Source organism: Fukomys damarensis, unplaced genomic scaffold, assembly GCF_012274545.1.
Source record: "Fukomys damarensis isolate Sample0158 unplaced genomic scaffold, DMR_v1.0_HiC HiC_scaffold_32, whole genome shotgun sequence".
Lineage (NCBI taxonomy): Eukaryota > Metazoa > Chordata > Mammalia > Rodentia > Bathyergidae > Fukomys > Fukomys damarensis.
The window spans coordinates 18,482,834-18,507,892 of NW_022900944.1; positions in this window are offsets into that span (position 1 = coordinate 18,482,834).

Sequence of the window (25,059 nt, forward strand, 5' to 3'; positions counted from 1 at the left end):
GACTTATTTATTTCACTTAGGAGTATATCCTCAATATGTATTCATTTTCCTATGAATGAATCTATTTTCTCATTCTTTATGGCTGAGTGATATTCCATTCTATACAAAAACCACATCTTCTTTATCCAGTTTCCAACTGACGGGCAAATGGGCTATTTCCAAGTTTTAGCTATTACAAACTGCTGCTATATACGTGGGTGAGCATACATCACTGTGATATGATTCTTTTAGTTCTTTTGGAAAGATACCCAGCAAAGGGATGGCTGGGTCAAATGGAACCTCCAGTCCAAGCTCTTTGCGGTATCTCCATATTGATTTCCACAGTGGTTGCACCAGTCTGCACTCCCACCAACAATGGAGAAGGGTTCCTTTCTCCCCACAACCCTGCCAACATTAGTGTGATTTCTTGATAGCAGCCATTCTTTGTGGGGTGAGGTGGAATCTCAGTGTTGTTTTCATCTGCATCTCTCGAATGACCAGTGATGTGGAGCATTTCTTCATATATTTACTTTCTGCTTTTACTTCTTTGTCTGAGAAATGTCTGTTCATTTCGGATGCCCATTTTTGAATCAGGTCTTTATATTTGGGGGGGCTGATTGTTTTGAGTTCTTTATATATTCTAGATAATAATCCTATGTGTAATAATATACTAGCAAACAGAATACATAGGATTATCAAGAAGATCATACATCCTGACCAAATCGGATTTATTCCAGGGATTCAAGGGTGATTCAACATATGTAAGTCAATAAATGTAATACATTATGAATCAGGTCTTTATATTTGGGGGGGCTGATTGTTTTGAGTTCTTTATATATTCTAGATAATAATCCTATGTGTAATAATATACTAGCAAACAGAATACATAGGATTATCAAGAAGATCATACATCCTGACCAAATCGGATTTATTCCAGGGATTCAAGGGTGATTCAACATATGTAAGTCAATAAATGTAATACATTATATTAACAAAATCAAGGACAAAAAACCATATGATCCTCTCAATAGATGCAGAAAAAGCATTTGACAAAATTCAACACCCATTCATGATAAAAACTCTGCAAAAAATTGGAATAGATGGTCTATATCTCAACTTAATAAAGGCTATCTATGAAAAACCAACAGCCAACATCATATTAAATGGCCAAAAACTGAAAACCTTCACGTTAAAATCAGGAACAAGACAAGGATGCCCACTATCACCACTCCTCTTCGATACAGTTCTGGAAACATTGGCCACAGCAATTAGACAAGAGAAAGAAATTAAAGCAATAAAGATAGGAAAGGAAGAAGTAAAACTGTCATTATGTGCTGATGATATGATACTCTACATTGAAGACCCAAAAAACTCCAGCAAAAGACTTCTAGACTTAATTGACAGATTCAGTAGAGAAGCTGGATACAAGGTGAACACCCCAAAATCAATAGCCTTCTTATACACAAATAACAGACTCACTGAGAGAGAAATAAGGGAAAAATTCCTCTTATAATAACATCCAAAAAAATGAAGTATCTAGGAATCAATCTAACAAAAGACGCCAAAGATCTCTACACTGAAAACTATAGCACTCTGAAAAAAGAGATCAAAGAGGATATAAAAAAATGGAAACATATCCCCTGCTTCTGGGTAGGAAGAATTAACATAGTGAATATGGCCATACTACCAAAACTGCTATACAGATTCAATGCAATGCCAATTGAAATTCCAACACTATAATTCACAGAACTAGAAAAAAGAATCCAAAAATTCATTTGGAACCATAAGAGACCTAGAATAACAAAAGCCATCATAGGCAACAGGCACATGGCAGCGGGTACAACAACTCCCAATTTGAAACTATACTACAAAGCCACTGTGATAAAAACAGCATGGTACTGGCAAAGAAACAGGCCTGAGGATTAGTGGAACAGATTGGAAGACAGAAAAACAAATCCAGATGTACTCAGCTATGTCATCTTTGACAAAGGAGCTGACCATCCTCAGTGGAGGAAAGATAGCCTCTTTAATAAATGGTGTTGGAAAAACTAGATTTCAACCTGCCACAGATTAAAACTGGACCCTTATCTTTCACCATGCACTAAATTAAAATCCAAGTGGATTAAAGATCTAAATATTAAAACAGAAACACTAAACTTGCTGGAAGGTAAGTTAGGCAGAACTCTGGAAGACATTGGCATAGGAAAAGACTTTATGAACAAATCCTCAGTAGCACGGGAACTAGCAGAAGGAATCAACAACTGGGATCTCATCTTATTAAAAAACTTCCGTACTGCAAAAGAAACCATCTGCAGAACTAAGAGACAACCTACAATGTGGGAAAAAATTGATGATTTATTTTAAACTACTTTACTTTTGTGTATATATCATTACTAAAATAGCACATTGATTTTTATAGGAATCTTAAACTTCCTCTGAACATAATACAGTCTCTATACAAAACAAAATATATATGCCTCTTACCTAGTATACAATTAAATTTTCTTCTTGGTCTCTTGACAGGTATTTTATGAGCAACATCTGCAACACCCAGTAATCTGCTGCAAAAAATAGTGCTGATTTCATTAGAAAATAATTTGCCTTTCAAAACACTTCTTCATATACTCCAAACACTCTCTAATAATATAACTTAATAACATATCATCAAGAAAAATGCTAGGTACCACAAAGAAAAAATAAGCATAGTCAGTTCCATGTTGAAATGACAGCTAAGCGGAGAAACGTTCTCTATGCTTTTGGGCGCATATACATTTATAACATTATAATGTTTCTGGTTTTTCTGTACCTAGGTTTATATCTAGGTTTAGTTTTACTTACTCATCAAAATTAAATTATTGAAGTGTTGGTGATCTATACACTAGGAATACTAGGATGGTTACAGAATGCAAATAGTCTCAGGCTCTTCATCAAAGGTTTAACTAAATTGTTATTTTGGAGGAAACATCTCTTTATTAAATCATTCAAACTTAAGCAAGCAAACATATTTAAGATAGAAGCTCAAGGTAACTTTGAAATAAACCAAGTGCAGGTTATGAATTCTTACCTTCTCCATTTATTTTGAATTTTTCTCTTTCAATTAATTCTAATCTTATTTTTATGCAGTCATTTTTACTACAGTTTCTTCTCCAGCAGACTGCTTGTCTAAGATGAAACCCAAAATTTGAGCCAGTTTCCTAGAAATTAGAATATTTCTGTAGCTAAATGACAGTAAGGACTTTCCTCTCTTATTTAGCTGATTTATTTTTTAAAAATTTAACTGTTTATGCCCATTGTACTTATTACAGTGCATTGTTTATTTGGGATACTAAAGAGGAAATTAATACAAAAAGAAAAATGTTTTTGTGAAAACAAAATTAAATGTCATAAAACCTTAGTATGCACACATGAAAAATTTTTATACAACAACAACCATAAAAATTTGGATAAAGGGCAACAAAAACTTGGAGAAAAGGCAACTCTGGATTAGGAAATAGCCTAATTTTCTTAATTGTACATTCATTAATTTATTCTACAAATGTTTCCTAAGCATTTATATGTGTACTAGATAGCTAGGAATATGAAAACAAATACATTGCCGATCTTTAGAAAATAAAATATAGCAGGAAGAAACTATCTGAACATATATATTGTAAAAAAGAAATGCCATGATTATATCAATGATGTACTTTTTTAAACCTAGAAATGTTTCGATAAATGTACTATTGGTTCTTAAAGGACATTCAAGAATAATGATTTTTCTCTGCTGGCAGTATGTCACCTGTTGTCCATAGCAAACATTTAAAAATGAACAAAATGTAAAGAAGAAAATAATATCATCTGAAATTTTACTATCCAGAGAATTAGTAAAATTTCTCGATAAATTTTCTCCAAATCTCCCATCTGCCTCTATGTCTCTCTCCAATGCTATATTTATTATGTCATTATAACATTAGCATGTTTTATATATGTGTGTGTGTGTGTGTGTGTGTGTGTGTGTGTGTGTGTGTGTACTCACACATAATACTGTTTTATATCACTGGAATAATTTTCTCTCTAATTGTCCTTAAAAACAAATTATTGACTACATAATGGTGGATCATTTGCTTTTTCTTCTTATTAAATATCCATAATGACTAATTAAGCAAAGAATGTCAGATTTAGATAAAGGTGTCAGCCCAGTAGAAAAATAAAAAAATGTGCTGTCAAGTTTTACACATTCCCAGTTACAAATGTCAAGTGTTTGAACTATTTTATTGGTGGCTGCTGATATTTTTCAGATCAGTTGACCCCTTTGGGGTGATGTGGGCCACAGGGACCTGGCAGGACAATGTAGTTTGAAGCAACTCGTGTCGTTTTAGGATTTAGGAAGGTGTTTTCACTCTTACAAAATAGGTAAAATACAGCACCAAGAGAAAGGCACACTAATCCTGTAGGTTAGTGTCTATCCCTTCCTGTAGTTCCTCCTCCGTCTTGCTGAGGAATGGCCTCCAAAAGAGTACAGACATGTCTGCCACCAAGGCCAGAAGCTCAGAGCAGGAGGCGCCACCTGTGCGCTGGTTTACAGCCACCACGGGTTGGTGGTTTTCTTAATCAGCTCAGTCTCTTTCAAGTCTCTTCCTGGGAATCCTTCAGCCTCTTCCTCCTGGATCAGCTCCTTTCATCGTTGCTGCTCTTCATTTCCACCACTGCCTGGAAACAGAAGCTCTAGCGCAGGCACATGATTTCGTGTCACTATGTCCTCCTGGATTTGTTCCACTATCAGAGATGGCCTCAAAGGCATGGGATATGTACACTGGGCCCTGCACTTGAAGGGCCCTGAGCTTGGTTTAATGCTCTGCTGTCACTGCTTTGAAATTCTTAAGTTTTGAACAAGGATCTTGATTTTCATTTGCAAGGGACCCTATAAATTCTGTAGCCTATCCTATCTGTGACACATGTCCCACCAGGAGCTAATTTAGCCCACTGTCCCATTGCCGTGGTCACCCCTGGATGACCAGCTCAGCCGAAGACCCTGTGCAGAGAGGAACCCGGGGTAGGAAGCCAAGACCCTACTCTTTCTCTCCTTGCCAGAATGGGCACATTTGTACCCATAGCTGGAGGGAATCAGGGACACAGCTGAGGCTGCCGTAGGGAGGTGGAGTTGAAAGCTGATGTAACAAACTAATTTGAATTGAGATGCTGAGAGCTAATACTGGCTTAGTCCCACCTTCTCCCAGACAGTGTTTAATGAAGGACAAGGAGAACCAGCAGCCTCTGCCACCTCCACAGTCTGGGGAACCTACAGGAAGCTTGAGCTCATGTTGATTTAAATTGAATGTGAGTTTGGAGTTTATGTGGTTATTGGGCAAGATTAGGTTTTTTTATTTAAGTGACTCTTTATGAACAATAACCAGGAGTATAATAAGATCTGCTCAACATTCATCCAAAGGTGGAGAAGCAACAAGTTGAGAGAGGCTTCTGAGAGACAGTGGCAAAGAAAAAAAAGTTGTTTTTTTGCTTGTACCCTATTGAATTGGGCTTATTTAATAAACTAAATCCAAAGCCTTATTGCCTTACAGCAAGTGGGAGGATGAGCAAGTGTCTCATGAATTCATAGCTCATATCAAGTCACAAAGCCCACTCCTTTTATTCATGAGGCCAGTCCTGAAATAATGCAGGGACTTATCTAGTCCTAAACAATAACTACCACTTTAGGTGTTTATTATGTGCCTTGTGTGTTATATAATTCCTACCTCACACTGAAGTATTTTGATAATCAAGTTCTTAGATGAGGAAATTATGTGCTAGCAAGATTAAAGTTGCTCAGTTGTTAAGCAGATGAAACAGTCCTATCAAACTTAGAGCCCATCCTCTGAACACTTCTCTACTTTGTCCTGAAAGGAGCTAAAAAACTGAGTTTTTCAGATTCTTCAGGATATCTTTCTGAGCAATCTTTGCAATACTCAGATATAATAACCACTAAAATAGTATCATTTCCAACCAACCGAATAAAAGCAATAAGATAATCTTTTTCACTCTTTTCTTACTTATACATAAAGCCATTTATGCATAACCTTCCTACTTTCTTGCTTTTTCATATTTATACAAAAAAACCATAAAACAAGTGAAAGCCTCCACACAAAATGATTAATTAGACTAAAATTAAACTTTGACCATCTGTGTAGCTTTGAAAATCCCATTCAGATGAAGAAAGAAAGAAAGAAAGAAAGAGAAAAAACTAAGATCTTATTTTTTGTTGTTGTTGTTGATTACACCAAGTTTCAGATGGTGAAGGAAATAGTGAAGAAAATTATGTTCCTGCCCAAAATATAATTAATAAAAAAGAAGTCCTGAGACTGGGGTGCTGGAGAGGCCAGGATCACCTGTCCAGCCTCATGAATGACAGGGTCCCTGGGGTCCCAGTTGACCCAATAACTATCGACCCCTGGGAACCTTTGTCTGGTCCTCTGGCGATTCTTCCACAAGCTTCATGCTGTCTGGGCCAGAGAAAGGCAGCACATTCAGAGTACAAAGGAGGAGCTGGGCATGGTGGTGCACGCCTGTAATTCCAGCACTTGGGAGGCTGAGGCACGAGGATTGCTGTGAGTTCGAGACCAGCCTGGGCTACAAAGTGAGTTCAGGTCAGTCTCAACTACTAGTGAGACCCTATTTCAAAAAATAAAACAAACAAACAAACAAGAAACAGAGTACAAAGGAGGATTTTAATAACGATTTGCAACAGCAACAGAAGAAAATGATTTCCTTCAACCTGCATCCATGCTTTAGAACATGTGGTAGAAAAAAAAAGTCAATTGATCATAATTTCCTTCTAGTAGGGGAATGTGATCCTGAGGGAAAGTCTTTAATTGTTGCATTAGAAGGTGAAACCTCAAAGGAGGTGCTCAGGGAGGACCTTCGCCTCAGAGGCCATCGTGTCCACAAAATGTGAAGGTTCTGAAGCACTGAGATCCAGCCTGGAGTGCCTGAAGGCTGGCATCACATTTTTCTATTTTCTTCTGTCAGATCTTGTTCAGGATAAATCTTAAGAAAAATTATCTTTTCTCTGCTGTAGCTATCTTCTCTTTAAAAAAAAAAAAAGGATTTTTTGGAGGAGAGCGATTGTCCATCCCCAGACTTGTCTCTTGTTCTCTTTGTCACTGCCCCAAGGTACAGCTACTTGCCCTAGGCACTCTATGTTCATTTCCGGAGAATACAATGTGTGAGGGCGAGGGGGCAACAAACAATTTACCATTTCCTCCTCCATTTGGGGCTTCAGATGTCTCTCTTTCGAAATTGCTCCATTGACCATCACTTTTGTTGTTAGTGAAACCCGAATGGAATACATAGACCGTGTGCAAGACTGGGTCCATATTTTCCTTCTTTTTATTTCTTCTCCAGGATTTAAATGACATTTTCACAGTTCTAGCGTCGTGTAGAGAGGTGTTCAGGACTTGCCACCTAGCCTGCCACTCCACCCTCAGGGGGAGTAGGTGAGGAATTCTCAGACGTGAACAAGGAGGAGACATTTGGGCAATGTCCCTTCAAGGTGGCCCCTTTTGCTGATCAAAAGAGTGGACACAGCAAGTGGGGAGTTGCTGGAAGCCCCTCCTCAGCTCCAGCACGGGGCCAGCCTTACCTTTTCCTTCATCCCACAGCCTCTGCGGAGTGTGAGGCTTCTCCCCGAGCTGACCCTGAGAGAACTGTGTGCTGACTGAGCTCAGTCCCATCACGGGTGAAAGGCTGAAATCCATTAAAGAAAGGAAATCTGTGAAAATTAGTGTAAAATGTGGTAATGTACGAATGCCAAACACAGAAAACATCAAGCTTGGTTGAATAGAGAGAAACTTCTAAAAAAACATAACCAGCACTGATGCAAAGGTTTACACCCTTGCTGAAGGAGGTGTCAGAGTAACTGTTATTTCCTAGTTGACTCATAAGTAGAATGACAAAATTAGGTCATGACAGCACCGTGTTTATCTCTTGACCACAAATCAAACCCCGAGCACTGGGAGAATCGTAGCTGTCCTCATTAAAGGCACAGCTGAAGTCTCCCATCACTGCCTGTTTTCCCTCAGCGCTTCAAAGAAAGAACAAGGAGCTAATAGTTTCCAATTCATCTATGAGGACACTGTATCATTTCGCCTAAGTTTTAGAAAACATGACAGATGTTTTCTCATCTTGTAGACCAGGACGCAATTCTCACACCATAGCAAAGTTAGGATTTGAGTCTACCACTCCCACATTTCATCCCTAAACGTCAACCTGTAGGTCATTCAATGTTTGACCTTTAATGTTTGGTCCAACTTATTGAGATCACGTGCAGTGTTCCTGCAGGTGTTGCAGTTTGAATGGTGAATGTCTGGAAAGGCCTATTTCTGGACACCCTGTGAAATAGATAGAAGGATTGGGGGAGAGCATGTGGCTGTCCCTCCTCAAAGAGGAGACATTGAAATCTGATGAGCAAGTAGCTAAAAATACCCCACACAGTCCAACAGTCCTGTCTAAACCGAATGTACAGGAAATGTACTTTAATTACCACTGGCCACAGCTATCTGAAAGATACTTTGCAGTTTGTGTGTGCTAGTTAGCCCGATCCCTTTGTTTAAAAAGGAAAGTTGTACTCCTGATAGCTGCTTGTCAGCGTGCATTTTCTAGCTGTCTCATTTTTCTGTTTCTTGAAGTTGTGCTTCACTGCATCCCTAAACGTTTCCTCTTCCCTCCCAGCTTGTGATTAGCCCACTTCAGCTCACCACACCACAGCTGTCTGGGATGCAGCTGCCACTCTCCAACACATGCAAGCAGCCCAGTCAAACAACATCACTGTGTACCCTGGCTTCCTTCCAAGATTTTGGGGTGAAATTACCTTGCTAGAACAAAAGAGTCAGGACAAAGCTCATAGTTGTAAGCCCTCAATCCATTGGCAAGGTATAACCCCAACAGATGACTCGTGTTTGAATAGCAGATATAACATGCTTTCTTATTTGCATTCATTCCTTCTCTAAGGCTCAAAGACAATGGTTAGGTCTTATACAGTTCCCGGCCCTAGCTCTCAAGGGTGCTGGGAATAAGTGACTCAACTCTGGACAGAAAGAAGGTGGGGCCATGAAGGAGGGACCGTAATAAATAGAAAGAAGTACAACACACACTGGCAAAGACCAAGACCCAGCAATTACAAAAGAAATTCAGGGTGTGTCCAGACTGAGCTCAGGAGGTCCATGAAGAGATTATTAAAAGGATTATCAATTAAGTTTTCACTTTAACTTTTACATCCTAAGATGTGTGTATCATTAATTCTACTTACTTACTTATTAATTAAGGCTGGTTTTATTTTTATATTGTATTTAGAATGAAGCCCACGGCTTTGCACAGTAGACAAGTGCTCTACCACTGAGCTACATCCTCAGCCTCATTAATTCTGTTTTAGAGTTGAACAAATTATGGCTTACAGAATAAAAATTTGTCCCAAGAAATGTCCTTTATAAGTGACAAATACAGAACATGACCCTCATGCCACTGACCTGAAAGCTAGGGTCTGTGAACTGTGAAACACTATGATAAAATTAAGGCAGCGGTACCAAGGAGCAATTCCAAAACTATTCATGCTGCACTTGCCTCATTGACTTTCAAGTTGTTTCATGGATCTCTGTGCAGTACAGAGTTAGCATAGCAGGTCTGACTACCATCTCATGAACGGGTTGCTTACATGATTGGCCCTTAGTCTGAGGACTTGAGAGAGAATTCTGTATTCTCCCAGATGGGGCCTCCTTTGTTCACTCTCAGTGGTGGGGTGGCCAATGGCATTGTGTTTCATGATTACCATATCTGAGACCTGGAAGTTGTCTAGCTCCGCCTTCTTCATTCCTCAAGACTCAGCTGTGCGTCACCTCCTTACACACGAGTCCAGCATAAACCCAAGTCATCTTCAGCGTAACGCTTTCTTCACCTTCAAGCTGCAACAACCTTGAGGTTTTGTTTGGAGAGAGGGGCCGTAATTGCTTCTAAATGCCAAGACAAAGAAAGCCAGAAAAGTATATACCTGCACTGCTGGCATTGTTTCTCTACCAGCTATCAGTTGTCAGATGGCTGTTGAATGGCTTGCTATCTGTTTAGGACTCACTATCTCTGCTTAGAATCCTAGGCTTAGGTTCTTTATAGTTCATTCCTATGTGGTCAGTGACATTCAGAGCACTGCCTTTGGGCTGAGCTCCAAAGAGATTTGGCTTCAGTTATCCTATGTTCAACCCTCAACTCCTAAGATCTCATTAGAATAAAGGTCTTCAAAATTTCCTGCTTTTGAACAACATGGAAGCTTGATACTCCTTCCTTTTAGTACTGTCTTGTCAAAGCCATCTGCTCTCCAGGTTCTTTATCTTGCACTCATAGGTAACTAAGGGTTTCCTTTCTCCCCCTTGTGCTTAAGGCCTCAAGCTTAGTACACAAGTAAATCTTACTTATTTCTTGGGAATCAATTTTGCTTTCTAGAAAATTTTCAGGAGGAGCTTTCCTTCAATATTGCTGTGCCACCCTGCCCATGGCATCAGCTGATTATGCACTGAAAACCTCTAAAAATGAGTCAGAACAAACCTTTCCTCCTTTAAAGTGTGGGTGTCAGGTATTGTTTTCAGTTAGGAGAAAATAATAAAGACAGGTTTTGGCACCAAAAGTGGGGTTGTTGCTGTGACCATGTGGTTCAAAAGCATTTGGAAAGGGCTTTTACGAGGAATTTGGAAAGATGTGGAGATGCCAACTGGAGAAGCAGTCCTAGAAAGCTCTGAATTGAGCTTGATAGGAGCTTCTGGTTAGAGCTCAGAAGACAAGAGTGTTGATAGTAAGGCAGACAGTAAAGACCAGACTCAGGTTTCAGTAGGGAAGGACTCTTTGACAGTTGATTTCCAGGACATGTATGTTATCCTCTGGCGGAAAATTTGTCTGCATTTTGCTCATGTCCTGAGCCTTTTCATGAGACTGACAATAAGGGCAGTGGGATCATTAAATTTCAATGAAATTTCAATGCAGTCTAATAATGAGGCAGTGGCATAGGTATTGTTGCAGGCTTTTAGCCAGCTCCTTGTTGAGAATAAAGAGCAAACAGCTCAGCAGAATGTTTAAAAAATTTTTGAGTTTAGCTTGAAAGGAAGCTGTCCTGCAAAAATGGAGCAGAAGTGAATTTGCTGAGAAGATTATAATTAGAAGTTCTTTGGAACAAAGCAGTAGGAAAAATGCCTTGATGTGAGGAGAGAGCCAGGTTCTACCCCTTGCAGGCTCAAAATTGCTAAGGTGAAGGACTTTACTTTGAGAAGAGAACCCCAGGGCACTCTGTTGGACAAGGGCTGCTTAGGAATTATTCCCCAAGATTTACATGACTGTGTTGAGCCATTCGGGTTCTTGGGTACTCAAGGACTTGGAGGCCTATGTAACCACCAGCATGATGCAAAAGGGCTTGGCTACTGCTCCAGCTGGCCACAGACCATGGTGTCATCCTGTGGTACTGGTGAAACCAAGAGTAAATTGGAGACACCAGCTTGTTGGAAAAGCCAGGAACATGGAATATCTGAGAAAAGCTTCAAGCAGTGATCAAAGTCAGCCCAAGAGAGAATTTATGTGGACTGTAACCACTCTAGGGGCAGGGCCTCCAAGCCCTTGGGAATTTATATTTTGCCACAGATTGCCCTGTGTAGTGCAGTGGAACTACAGGGTTTAATGTTTGCCCTGCTGGGTTTCAGTTTTGCTTTGGTTCCATTCCTTTCTACCCCCTATATTTCTCCCTTTTTTCACAGGAATGTTTTCCCTGTGCTTTTGTATGTGGGCAGTGTTTAGCTTTCTTCTCAGCTTTACTGGGACTCATAGCTAAGAATTTGCCTTAAATCTCAGTGGAGACTTTGGATTTGGACTTTTCAGCAGTGCTGCAGCTATGAGGACTTTGGCAACTCTTAGAGATGGGCTAAAGGCATTTTCCATAAAGAAATGCATAGGAGTCTTTTTTGGGGCCAGGGATAGAATGTTATGGTTTATATCTAAATGTTCCCCCAAAGACTCATATGCGCAAAGGTGGGGCTTTTCTTTACTTACCATGCATTTTAAAGTTTTTTTTAAAAAATTAACACATAATTATACATATTTAGGGGGGGTCCAATGTCACATGTCAATACATGTATATGTTGTGCAATTATTATAACAGGGTAATTGGTACACCTATCACCTTAAGTATTATAATTTTCCTGATTTCTTAGATTTTTTTCTTTAAAAATAGTGATATATTATTTATTAGGTATGAATTTTATAGGTCATAAGCTTAGTTGTGGAAAAACAGAATGTTATTATTTCATAACTTAGCTTCACTTTAATCTTGGATCCTCATTTAACTTCCTAGCTACACATGTAATCCAACAACAACTAGAAAAGAAACACCATGACTTGTATTGAATTCTATGATTTCTCAAGCAATTCAGGGTACTTTTTTCATTTGGTCATACTCAAATTTGTTCCCTATGGTTTTTACCTCTGCACATTGGGGATCAAAAAGAATTTAGAGAAGCAGCACACTTTGCTGTGAGGATTGCTGTACTATCTTTCTTGTCTGCTAAGAGACAATACCTAACACCTATAATTTAAAGGAGGAGAGACTATTTTGGCTCACTTTTTGGGAGGGTTTAGTCCATGGTCTGCTGTTTCCAATGCAGAAACATGGCAGAAGGTCATGGTAGATCAACAAGAGAAGCAGAGCAGATGGACAGTGCCAGAGAGAAAGGTGCAAGAAACCAGACACAGACACCAAGGTCACACCTCCATGATTCACCAGACTAATCCAGAATGTGCTCCACCAATCCCCAGGCAGATCTTAGTTCCAGTCAAGTCAGCACTCCACTCTGACCACCACAACTACTAAGAAAACCAAGATGGAATAAGGCATATTTATCTTTAAATATTTGAATCAACAACTGGTGTTGTTTCTTGAAGAAACTGAGCCTTGGGCTTGTGAGAGGTGGATGTTGATATGGGTATCTTCCACTCCACTGGAAGCCTTCCCACTCCAAGTAGAACAGCTAAATTGTGTGGGAGGAGGCGGCACCCACTGTTCGCCTTAGAAGCCTGTGTAGGTGTGGAGGGGGTGGCTTGCACCAGATGAAGACAGAAAGAGCAAATGCAAAATATAGTCAGCTCCTTCCTCCCAGAAGGAGTGACAATGTAACCCACTCTTGCTTTGAATCTAGAGAGGGTTCTATAGAGGGTTTTCCTCTTTCTTTCCTAAGAGAAAAAAATCCTGAGAGTTTTAAACCCTTTCTGATATAAACGTGAATGATTAAATAAATGGCTGAATTAGTATTTAACTTAGAAATGAGTATTGTTTTCTTTATCAGGTAAAATTGTGGTTAGTGGCCAGAAATCAAATTTAATTACATTGAGTTGGTGATTGTGGATTTCCTACTTGACAAAATCATAATCTATCTTGTTAGAAATTGACGCTAAGATCCTTGGTTATCCATTTATTTCCAATACATTTCTTTCCTCCTTTCTTAGAATGGGCAACTTTTCCACTTCTAGATTCTCAACATCTCTTCTATTTTCTGTAATTACGCAAAGAACTGCAAAAGTGAATGATGTTTACATCTGCAAACTCTCCCAGTGCTCTTAGAGGAAATTTATCTCTGGAGACTTGTGCTTATTTAAAGTCACTTTGAGGCCTTTTTCCAACTACTTTCGGCAGATCCTGGGGTGCCATTCCCTTGCCATCACATTATTTTAAGGCTTTAAGCTTGAAGATTGCTCTTTCTTTTTTCTGAAAGTATGATTTATGTTACACTGGATAGATAGATAATGCTCATTTACTGTTAGCATCAAATGTGGTTGATAAATGAAGGTTTGTTTTGTAATTAAATGTAGCCTTTAGATCATAAAATCCAAATGAAGTAGAGAACTAATAGAAATATGCAAATGAAGTTAGCCAAGAACATTTTTAATTAATCTAAATGATGTGGATTTACATCATAAATTATTTGTAAACTCTAAGGAACTCATTTTGTCCCCTCCTAGCCCAACAAAGACAAAGTTCATTAGTATAGAAGTGGCACTAGGCAGAGATCCCTAGTAATCAGAATTCCGATAGTCTCTTGACTGAAAAAGAAAGTCTAAGTTAAAGAAGTAATGGACGTTTTTAGAATCCTAATAATTTAAACATTTTAATTAAAACAATCACATGTATGTATGTGAATAATATACATTTTAACACAGGTATACAGTGTGCCATGATCATGTCATGGAGATTGGCATATCCATTACTTGGAGCATTTATTATTTCTTTGTGTTAGGAACATTCGAAATCCATTCTATCAGATGTTTTGAAATATACATTTCTTTGTTGTCAACTATAGTTACTCTGGGGTGTTATAGAAGGCTAGAAGCCATTCTTCCTATCTTACTGTACCACATGCCCATTAACTATCTTTCTTCTATCCTTCTTCCTCCCACCCTAGTCATCCCAGCCTCTCTACTACAAGATTAATTTTCTTAGTTTCCCCATGTGAGGGCATGTGGCGCCTATATTCTTGTGCCTGATTTATTTTATTTCACACAATGTCTTTTAGGCTTACCTTTGTTGCTGTACATAGCAGTATTTCTTTTCTTTTTTGGTATCAGGGATCAAAGTTGGGTTCTTGAGCTTGCAAGGCAGGCAGCAAACCACTAAGCTAAATCTCCAGCAAAGATTTCATTTTTTAATGGATTCATTATATTATTGTGCAATACATGTATATCGTATTTGCTTTATCCATTCATCTGTTGGTGGCCACCTGGGTTAATTTGTATCTTGGCTATTGTGAGCAGTGATACAATAAACACAAAAATAAAAAATGATTCTTCAACATACCAATTTCCTTTCTTTTGGATATATACCCTGTAGAGGAATCACTGAATATAATGTAGTTTTAATTTTAGTTTTTTAATGTTGCAGGAACTTTCATACTGTTTTCTATAATGGCTGTACTAATTTACATTCTTACCAGCAATGTGTGAAAGCTCCTTTTCTTCACATTCTTGCCAATATTTTTTATCTGTTATCTTTTTGATAATAGCCATTCTAACTGGACCGAGATTATATCTTATTATGGTTTGGTTTGCATTTCCCTGGTGATTAGTGATGTTGAGCCTTTTTTCCCCATATACTTGCTGGACATTTTATAACTTCTTTTGAGAAATGGCTATTGGGATCATCTGTCTTCTTTTAACTCAAGTTTTTTGTTTTTTGTTTTTTTTTCCTGTTGCATTGTTGGAGTTCCTTAGAATTCTAGGTATTCTCCTTTAGTCATATAAATAGTTTGCCAGTATTTTCTTCCATCCTATAGGCTATCTTTCTATTTTGTTGATCATTTCCTTTGCCATGAAGAGGCTTTTTAATTTGACTTAATCTTTTTTGTCTATTTTACTTTTTTGCCTGTACTTTTGGGGGATATAGTGAAAACGTATTTGCTCAAACCAATGTCCTGAAGCATTTCCCATATGTTTTCTTCTAGTAGCTTCATAGTATCATGAAGGTCATATATTAAGTCTTCAATCCATTTTGGTTAATTTTTGAATATTTTGAGTTATTGGAGTCTACTCTTTCTGGCACATGAATATCCAATTGTGCCAGCACCAATTACTGAAGTGAAATTCTTATAAATCTTAAAGTTTTCTTCAAGATTCTTCTCTACTACCCTTTTTAAGAGACAGAAGTGCTTCACCATGACACAGATGAAGCTTAAACTTCAAGATCCCTTACTGGGACTGGCTCCTTCCAAGGAACCGGAGGGGCTGAAGGAATGTAGTCATGTGTACACATGACTTTGTAAAATTTACAGACACTTCCGGGCCTAATTGCAATCTGTTTAGAACTGTCTTTTTCCTCTTTGATTTTTCTCTCTGTTGGATTAATTCTTGTCGTGTAGCATCTGAATAGCTGTGATCGTGTTTGGGGATCCTGAGACGAAAGTAGTTTTAGTTAGGTATCCAGTTACAGAATATGGATTACACTATTTCTGGGTTTTCCTCTGTAAAAGTGGTTGTCAGATATGGATGTGCCACACCAAAGTATGAGTATGGTTATACGAGGTAACCATATTAAAATATGATAAATGTTTGAATTTTTAAAAGTTACAATAAAAGACACAGACCCTCAAAATACTCCCTCTTGCTAGGAAAATCTTATCCTATCATTTTTGCCATTTTCTGGAGCCTTCTGGAAGTCCTCTTTCATGTCTGTAGTTGTGCTGCCACAGCAGCCTCTGTATTGGGAGTCCATTCAAAACTTTTACCTTTTATGGTCATTTCTACTTCTGGGAAAAAATCAAAAGTTGCACAGTGCCAGACTGAGTGAATAAGGTGAATGAGGACACACTGTACTAACATTTTGTCAGCCTTCCCATTCATTGGATGGCATGGGGCAGCAGCATTCACCATATTTTTAATCTTGCCTTGAAAAGGAACTTTGAGAACCACCTGGGATGAAAAGCAAGGAGGAAGAGTGTTTTGATTTGGGATGGCAAAAATAACCTGAATTTGAATTGGTTGTGTTTATACAACTCTGTCAACATGCTGGGGCCTATTGAATCTCAAATTTTAAGTTTAAAAGTTGTGTAGCATGAAGATTTTTGACTTAATAGAGTTATTTTATTTTAAAAAGGATGGGGAGTATTTTAAGGGGGAATAATGGCAATGTGTCTTTTACTGTAATACATTGTTTATAAAATTAAATATTTGTTGTATATTCTGATCACACTTAAGACTGTAATATACCAGTACCGTACATAGCACTAGAAGCATGTGGGTACTAGTGGAGACACAAGGCTCAAAATGTGTAGACTAATTTGTGGGAAATTATTTTAATGCTTGGACAAACACTCTTGTAAATAGAGGATCTGGTTCTTGTTGATGCACTTTTGTGTTGGGTATACACACAGTGGTCTGTAATCATCAGCCCACCACAAGGTTGATGAAGGAACAGCCAAAATAGGGTTATCCGAGTGCTTCTGTTTGTAGGACATAAACTTGTAATAGTTTTGCAAATAGTGAGGTATGTGTTGTATCATCTATCAATAATTTAAAAAATCCAGATTTTAGTCAGTCATGTTAGAAGGAATAAATTAACTTTATATTCTATTTTGGTAACAGTATGAAAAAAATCATGGTCCTACAAATGAGTGATCATAGCGTAGGCAACTGAAAATACAGGGAAAAGCAATTGAAGAGCCACGTTAGCAATTATTTCACAAGATGCTGTTATTTTCTGGATTTTTGCAATGTTGGAGTATTTTCAGCTTCTTAAAGTTCATAATTTATGGTGATTTGTTTTCTCATCCTGAATAAATATTCACTTTTGTATCCAATTTTGTGTTTTCAATTTTATCTTTTTTTTTTCTTAGAAGTTACCAACAAAGCCAAAATGTCTTTCCAGGTGATGTATTCTTTATCTCTCTCACAGACTAACACATTTTGAGTTTTATTTGTTGAGAAGCTGTGATGTACAAAATTCTCTCAGAAGGCTGCTCTTCCGTGGGGAATTTGCTTAGCCTTCCTCAGCCAAAAATTCTTCATCTATAATACCAAAGAGGGGGCTGGCTCACAGGTTTGCTGCAGGGATTCAGTGAGGGCAAGTGACACAGGAAGAGGCATATCTTTAATGAATAACTCCATTTAGCCAGTCAGGCTTTGAAACAGCCCCATTCTCGGTTTTAGTCTAGCTCTTTCTGTCCCTGTGTCCTTGGGCCTATGCATTTCCTCACCTGTAACATGAGGGGCAATGCACCCAACCCATAGAACTGCAGTGGCCCTTTGTTATTACTCAATTATAGCTGTTATTCATCATGTGTGTTAATGCCTCTGAAGGACTATAGGGAATTACAAAGAGCGTACTAAATTGAATTCTTGCTTTTGTGTAAAATATGTTATTATGTTTTATTGTCATCTGTGAGATTCACTTATTTCACAGTGATAAATATTATAAAGACTTAGGGTTTTATAATTGGTGATATTTTTATATTTTTTAGCTTAAGCCCTATGAACAGGAAATGCAGATGTTTTGTCATGCCATTTGTACTGTGAAGACATGGGGCTCTATTACATATCAAGAAAACTGTAAACATCACAAGATCTGGGTAAGATGAATTGATGAAACATCCTTTTTCTGTCAGATTAAGATGTTTGATTTTTCTTATTCTTTCATGCCTCACTTACTTCTAAAGAACAGAGTTAAATCATAACTATTTGTGAAGAAAGACTGTCCCAAACTTATGCTGTTTTTCTTCCTTACCCAAGCAGGAGAGTCTTCTCTTATATTTGAAAAAAATTTCTCCCATTTCACAGCTGCATCTCACATAGAGTAAATCGGAGAAATTGCCTCCTCAGTGTCTGTATTTTGGGGGTGCTTAGCATAGCTTCAGAGATCAGATAACAATAGACAAATAGGGACAGAAGATCAAGAAGAAAATGATGACATTTGCCGGTGCTAAAAGAAAGGAAGAAGATGCTATATATATGTACAATAAGCTCATGAGTTTAGTTTCCTGGCAACAATGTCCTTTCACGCACATTTCTAAATAGTGCTTTGTTTTGTTTTCTTTATATTTTTTGTGAATTTTCAGTTCAATGACTTCCCCTCTGGTCCTTGTTAAATGTTTCAGTTATAATGGGTACGTAACAAACCACTCCTAATTTAGCTGTATGAAACAACCATCTCTCAGATTCTGGGCCAAGGACTTTGAGAGAGGGCAGTATGGCCTCTTCTCTCCTGCACAATGTCTGGGCACTAAGCTGGAGGAAGGGAATAGCCAACCCTGGTGACATGAATGACTGAGGACTGGAATCCTCTGGAGGCTTGTACGCATGCTGGTCTGACTGCTGGGCTAGAGTGACTCATGTTTGGCTTCACCTGGACCATAACCAGAGACTGTACTTGTGCCCCATGGCTTGGGCTTTCTCTTAGGAAGGCCACCCATGGCAGATCAGGACACCCACAGAAAGTGCTCCAGCAAACCCAGGGCAGATGCAAGTCTTTACGACAGAGCCTCGGAAGTAGTAGTAGTACTTCTGTCATATCTACTGATGGATGTAGTCACCACTCAGCCAGATTCCAAGACCTCACTCCTCAGTTGAAAAGAACTGTCAACCACATTTTAAACCTGCCTCAATATGCAAGTTTACCTTAACAACCAAGGCTCAAGAGTAGGCACATATAGTAATTTTCCCTGAGAAGCACATTTTAAGAGAGAAATCTCGGTAAGAAAGTGAGGAGAGATGGCTTGCAACCTGCCAGAGGTGGTATTCTGCAATTGAAAGGGCTTTGAGGACTAATGAGTTCACATCCTGTGTTCTCTACTTGAGCTTCTTGATCTGTGGATCAGTTTTCCTAAAAGAGCTAATAAAAATGGTCACCTCATGATCCAGTGAGGCAATGTGAAGACCAATATACTCCTTTATCAACATATCAGATTATCAAGGCAAACCTGAGGCAAGATCCAAATTTCATAGTTGCATAATATTTATACTTTATTTGGCTTAATGAAGGAAGGGAAACTAAGATATAGGATGGCACTATGAAGTGTAGTTTTGTAGGAGGCTTTTTGACTGGCAATTGGGAAAATATTTCACTGTCTTAAAGACCTAAGTCACGGATCAGGCCAATCATGTACTATGACCATATAATATTCTGATTAATATATAACATAAATGATGATGACACAATTATAAACATTTGTTAAGAGCTGGCTCTGTGCCAGGAATTATGCTAAGCATTTTACATAGAATTAATCCTAACAACTGTACTATATTATCCCGTTGTTAGGATAGGGAAACTGTGAGGTGTATGGAGATTATGTAGTTGATGAAGTTCTTAAGCTCATGAGAGAAGTAGCTGGCGTTTGAATTTAGCTTGCAGTCATTCCACTGCTTAATGATACAAAGCTTTGCCTATTTGATATTCCTTTTAGGATTAGGGCTACATGACATCAAATTAAATTCAGATTCAATCTAATTAATTTAATTCAATAAGTATGCATCAGACAACTCTTCAATCTAACTGGACTAATATTTAGTGAGGGATTAATAGAAAGCAGACACTGGCATATTGAGTTGAGAAGAAAGCAACTTCACCTCCAAGGAAAGTGCAGTTTATTGGAAGAGAAAAACACATAAATAATTTCAATACTAAGTGCTAAATTCGAACCCAGTTTTTAACACTGTGTTGATGTGAGTTGGGAAAACAAATTTGACTCAGTATCTGATTTCCCACACTTGTGATTTACTTGAGAAACTTAATTCTATGAACAGAGTCTCTGCAAATAATTCAAGAAATATCTCCTCTAAGACCAGATTTGCTGATGATTACTGTTGTTTGTTTGTTTTTAGATTTGCCTTTTATTTATTTATTTATTTTGGTACCAGGGATCCAACTTGGGTCCCTGCTCTTGCAAGGCAGACAGTGGAACCACTGAGCTAAATCCCTGGCAGTTTGTCTTTAGATTTGAAGAGGATATCACTTGGTGAATCATCTCAGTTTTTATTATGTGTGGACGTGGCCAAAACTTTCAGAAAATAATCAGTGGAATAACTATTATCAAGGAACAACTACCAACGTTCAATTATAGCCACCACACAGTGTGACTGCCCCAGTGGACACTCTGTCTTCAAATTTCAACATGTTACTCCCAGCACTGAGAACTGTCTGGGATGATTAACAGTCGTGTGGTTGTACTGTGATCCATCATCCATTCCTGTACCCTCCAACTATTCAGTACCCATCGCACTCCACACCAATGTGGTGGCACAGTAAGGTCAGCTGTTAGTAGTGTGCAGAAGCTGTACCTATGGTGTGCATGTGATCATTCTTACACATTTCCAGGAGTTTTGAGTGCTTTAAATATAGCCATTTAAAATGCTTAAGTTACATAAACTTAAAATTAAATAAACTTTGTTAAAATAGTCAATATTCAAAATGAGTTACTTCTGAGGTATTTTACTATACTTCAGTATCATCTGTGCTTTTAAAGATGATTTACATTTATTGTTTTGGAATGGTAAAAATATTATGCAATGATGAATTACTTCATATTTCTTCTCAACTTTAAAATCAGTGATGTCATGCTGGTAATTTGAAATCAACCATGATGGGAATATTTGCATCTGGGGAACTGCAAAACACTTTCAGATAGAATACAAATGGCCATTCAAGCCACCATTGTATTTTAAGTAATGGTATGCTGTGAAGGTATTGGTTTGTCTTCTTTTTATTTTGTAATGAAAATCTTTTCTTAAAGTTTTAAACTAAATATATTCATAATTTTTTAAAAGTAAGTGATCTCTATAGGAGATCGTTTTATAATAAAAAGGAAACAGTACCATATATAGTCCTACTTTATTTAAACATTAACTGTTCTTAACTACTTCTTCTGGTCATTTCATATTTAGAAACAGTTTTACTACATTGCTATTACTTGAATTACCCATTTTTTTACATTAACTTCCTATTATGATAGATGAAAATATTGTCCTTTTAAACTTCATCCTCTCTACACTATCTTCCAAACTAAGTTAGTCATATCGACATTTTTAGTTTGCAGCTGAGATATCTACTTTCTGGTACTCCTCTATTTGATCATCCTTTCCTCTCTGGAAGCTTTTTCGTTCTTTTCTTTCCTCCTGAAATTCTAAAATTTCAATGTAATGTTCGTGTGTGTGTGTGTGTGTGTGTGTGTGTGTGTGTGTTTTCAACTCAACAGCCTAGGAATTCTGAAACCCTTTTATTTTTCTTTGGTTTTATTATAGAAAAGTTCCTTACTTTCTAGCCATATTATTTACTATTATTATTATCATTTTAAATTTCAGAAGCCATATTTTTGAATTTTCTAAAGGTCTTTCCAAGTCACCTTGTTTTATTTTTTTTATTTTTTATTTTTATTTTTTTATTGAGTTTATTGGTACATTTAGGGATACAGTACAGTTACATTCATTGTTGGGATCATGTACCTTTACATGGCAAGTCTTGATTCTCATTTTTTCCCCTTACCTCTGCCCTCCCTTCACCCCCTCCTCCCCTCCCCATCTACAAACACTTTATTTTCATCTTTTCATTCTCTCACATTTTTTTCTTTTCCCTTTTTGTTCTTCCCCTACGTATCACACCTTCCCTACACCTTTAGCTCCTTTCCTCCCATTTCTAAATGTCAGTAATCTTATTAGAATCTTATGCATTGTTGCAGAATATTCACACCAGGGAAACTATTTGGATGTTTCATGTACTACATTCATTTGTATTTTCCTATCAACTTGGAGACTTTTTGTTATAACAGATTACTCTCCACAGCATTTATCTATTGTGACATATATATTCTGAATTAAATTTGACCATTAATTTGATGCAATGATCTTTACTTTTCATTCATTTTTCTAAGCACTAAATGGGATTTTTTTAAAAGCTGCAAATCAATGTCTCATAGAAAGATGCAGTATGGTATTGTGTTTGTTAATTTTAAAGTCTAATAATTAAATCATATTTTACTTCTCCATGCTTTTTTCACCAACCTACAGTCAGTCTTAGAATAATGTTGAGTTTATATCATGTATTTTACAGATACTGCTTATTTGCCATTTCACTGTGTGTTTGCTATACAGAGAATATCAGTAGCCTAACAAATTTCCCGCCAGTTCTTGGGGTTATTAAACACTATAAAAATGTTTATTGAATAAATAAACTGCCCATTTAAAAACAGTTTTAAAAACTTACTTTGTCTGTGAATAAGATTGCTAGCACTGCTTTTTTTGTGGGGGGCTCTCCTGTTATATGAAGAAGTTTTCTGTCCTTTCACTTTCAGTCTATGGGCTTCTTTTTACACTAGACTGATTGAAAGAGACAAAGAAGCTCACTACATCCTTGTGAAGAGAACAATTCAAGAGGAAGAGATAACAAATAATTTATTTTTAATTTATTGAGTATGCCAGAAAGTATATATGCTTTTTTCCCCCTTTTTTCTGTTTTTCCTTTTTCTTTTTCTTCCTCTGATGCTGGGGATTAAATTCGGCACATTCTTCTGGCTAGGCAGGTGCAGCACTATTGAGCTAAATCTCAGGCTTTACATTTCATATTTTAAAAATTTATCAATACATTAATCCTTGTCTCTATGTGTTGGTCTACCAAATTGATGAGTTTATTTGGTTCTCATTTTCTTCACTTTTTTATTTGAGAACTTATGAAATCTGTATATATGAGTAGTATGAAAAGTATTAAGGTCCATCTGTCATTTTCCTCTTTCATCTCTGCTTTCTACAAACTTCCTTTTCTGTCACTACAGCTTGTTTGGTTGGAAATTTGTTAAGATAAATGTTGTTATGTTATCAATATCTCTTTGTACTTATTTTTTACTGATGACGAATATTAATTTTTAAGTAAATTTTATTATAACTATACTTAATCATTAATATCACTTAGTATCTGATACATATTACAAATTCTCCAAGTCCCTCAAAGATGATATTTGTTTTTTCTCAAATTATACAAATCACCAACATTCCACACATCACTGCACTATTTTATTATACCTAAGTAAATATTGTATTGTAGAAAATATGCATTGTGTGTATATGTGGGGAGTATGTTTTTACATATATGTGCGCACTATTAAATGAGAAACATGGGCATGAATGTGGTAGGATTATGCACATTTGGCATATTGATAGTTTCTCTGGCAACCTTATGATTTCTTTAAATTACATGCTTGACTTCATAGTCATTCGTTTGAGAAGCATATTACATATCTATTGGTGTTAAATTCTATCATTATGCTTATAAAAATATAAAAATAAGTATGGGATATAAGTAAATAAAGACAGAAAAATCTGATCTTAAAAATGTGAATTTTTTTTAGTTGCTTTTGGATTTCAAATATAAGTATTTTTTTTCTGTGGGAAGTTTCGTTAGAAAATGTAAGTGGTACAATCAACAAGTGTATGATATTTATCAATTAATTAAACCAAGGAGTTTATAAATCATAAAATTTTGAGGATAGTTTCTCAACTATAATATGTAACTTTGTTTTATTTATAATTACATTATTTCAAAAATATTATAAGAAAATGAGAAGGAACATAATGTTTGAAGATCATATCAAACTAATGTATTCAATTAGTCTGTGTTGCATAAATTCTTGTTTATCTCATATCCTTTTTTTGCTGTCATATATATGTATATTTGAAATTTTTATTTAGTATCTTCATGTTATCATGTATCTTTGCAATCTTTAATAAAAAAAAGTTTTAAAAAATAACTTGCCACTCCAAATCAATTTTAATTTGTGCAGTATATGGTTCTAACATATAAAAAAAACCTGTTAATCTTGGCCCTTTATGTTATGATCTACTGGACAGAAGAAAGGGAGTTCTGCTCTCATCTTGGATTATATGTTTTTGAAATGGGCCACTACTCTCACTTAAGACAATAACAAAAACACCCAGTACATGATTTTTACGTTTATTATAATAGTGGATACCTTTTAAGTGGAAGATGGTTAAGTGACCCAGATTAGAGTATACCCTAAACCAGTGATGGTGAACCTATAGCATGAATGCTACATTGGGCTTTTTGTTATCATTGAAAGCTCTAAAAGGTTCACCCAATCCTTTCTCAGTTTAGTTTCATTTTGCTTTTGGTGGGGGAGCTGCTTGTAGTCCGCCTGATGGAGCAAAGCTGAAGGCATGTCATATATAAGACTCAAAGATGTTCCCGAGTCATCGATGTCTCAATATTTCTAAGTTTCTTAGTGTTCCCTTTTATTGTTTTATTGTTTGGGTTTTTTTTTTTTTGTACCCCGGATTGAACTCAGGTCCTTGCACAGGTGCTGGAACCATTGAGCTGAATCCCCGGCCCCTCAGTGTTCTCTTTTAAATGTAATTCAGGTCTGCATAACAAACTTTTTAGAAAAGAGATATCTAAGACAATTCATATTTAGCTTCTACTGGACACAAAATGATATACTTTACAGTTCTTCAGGCTTTTTATGTGAAAGTTGATTCACACTTGTGAGTAGAAAAATACTGGGTAAAGTTCCATTCTGTGACCTCCAAGATTGATTTACAGAATTCTTT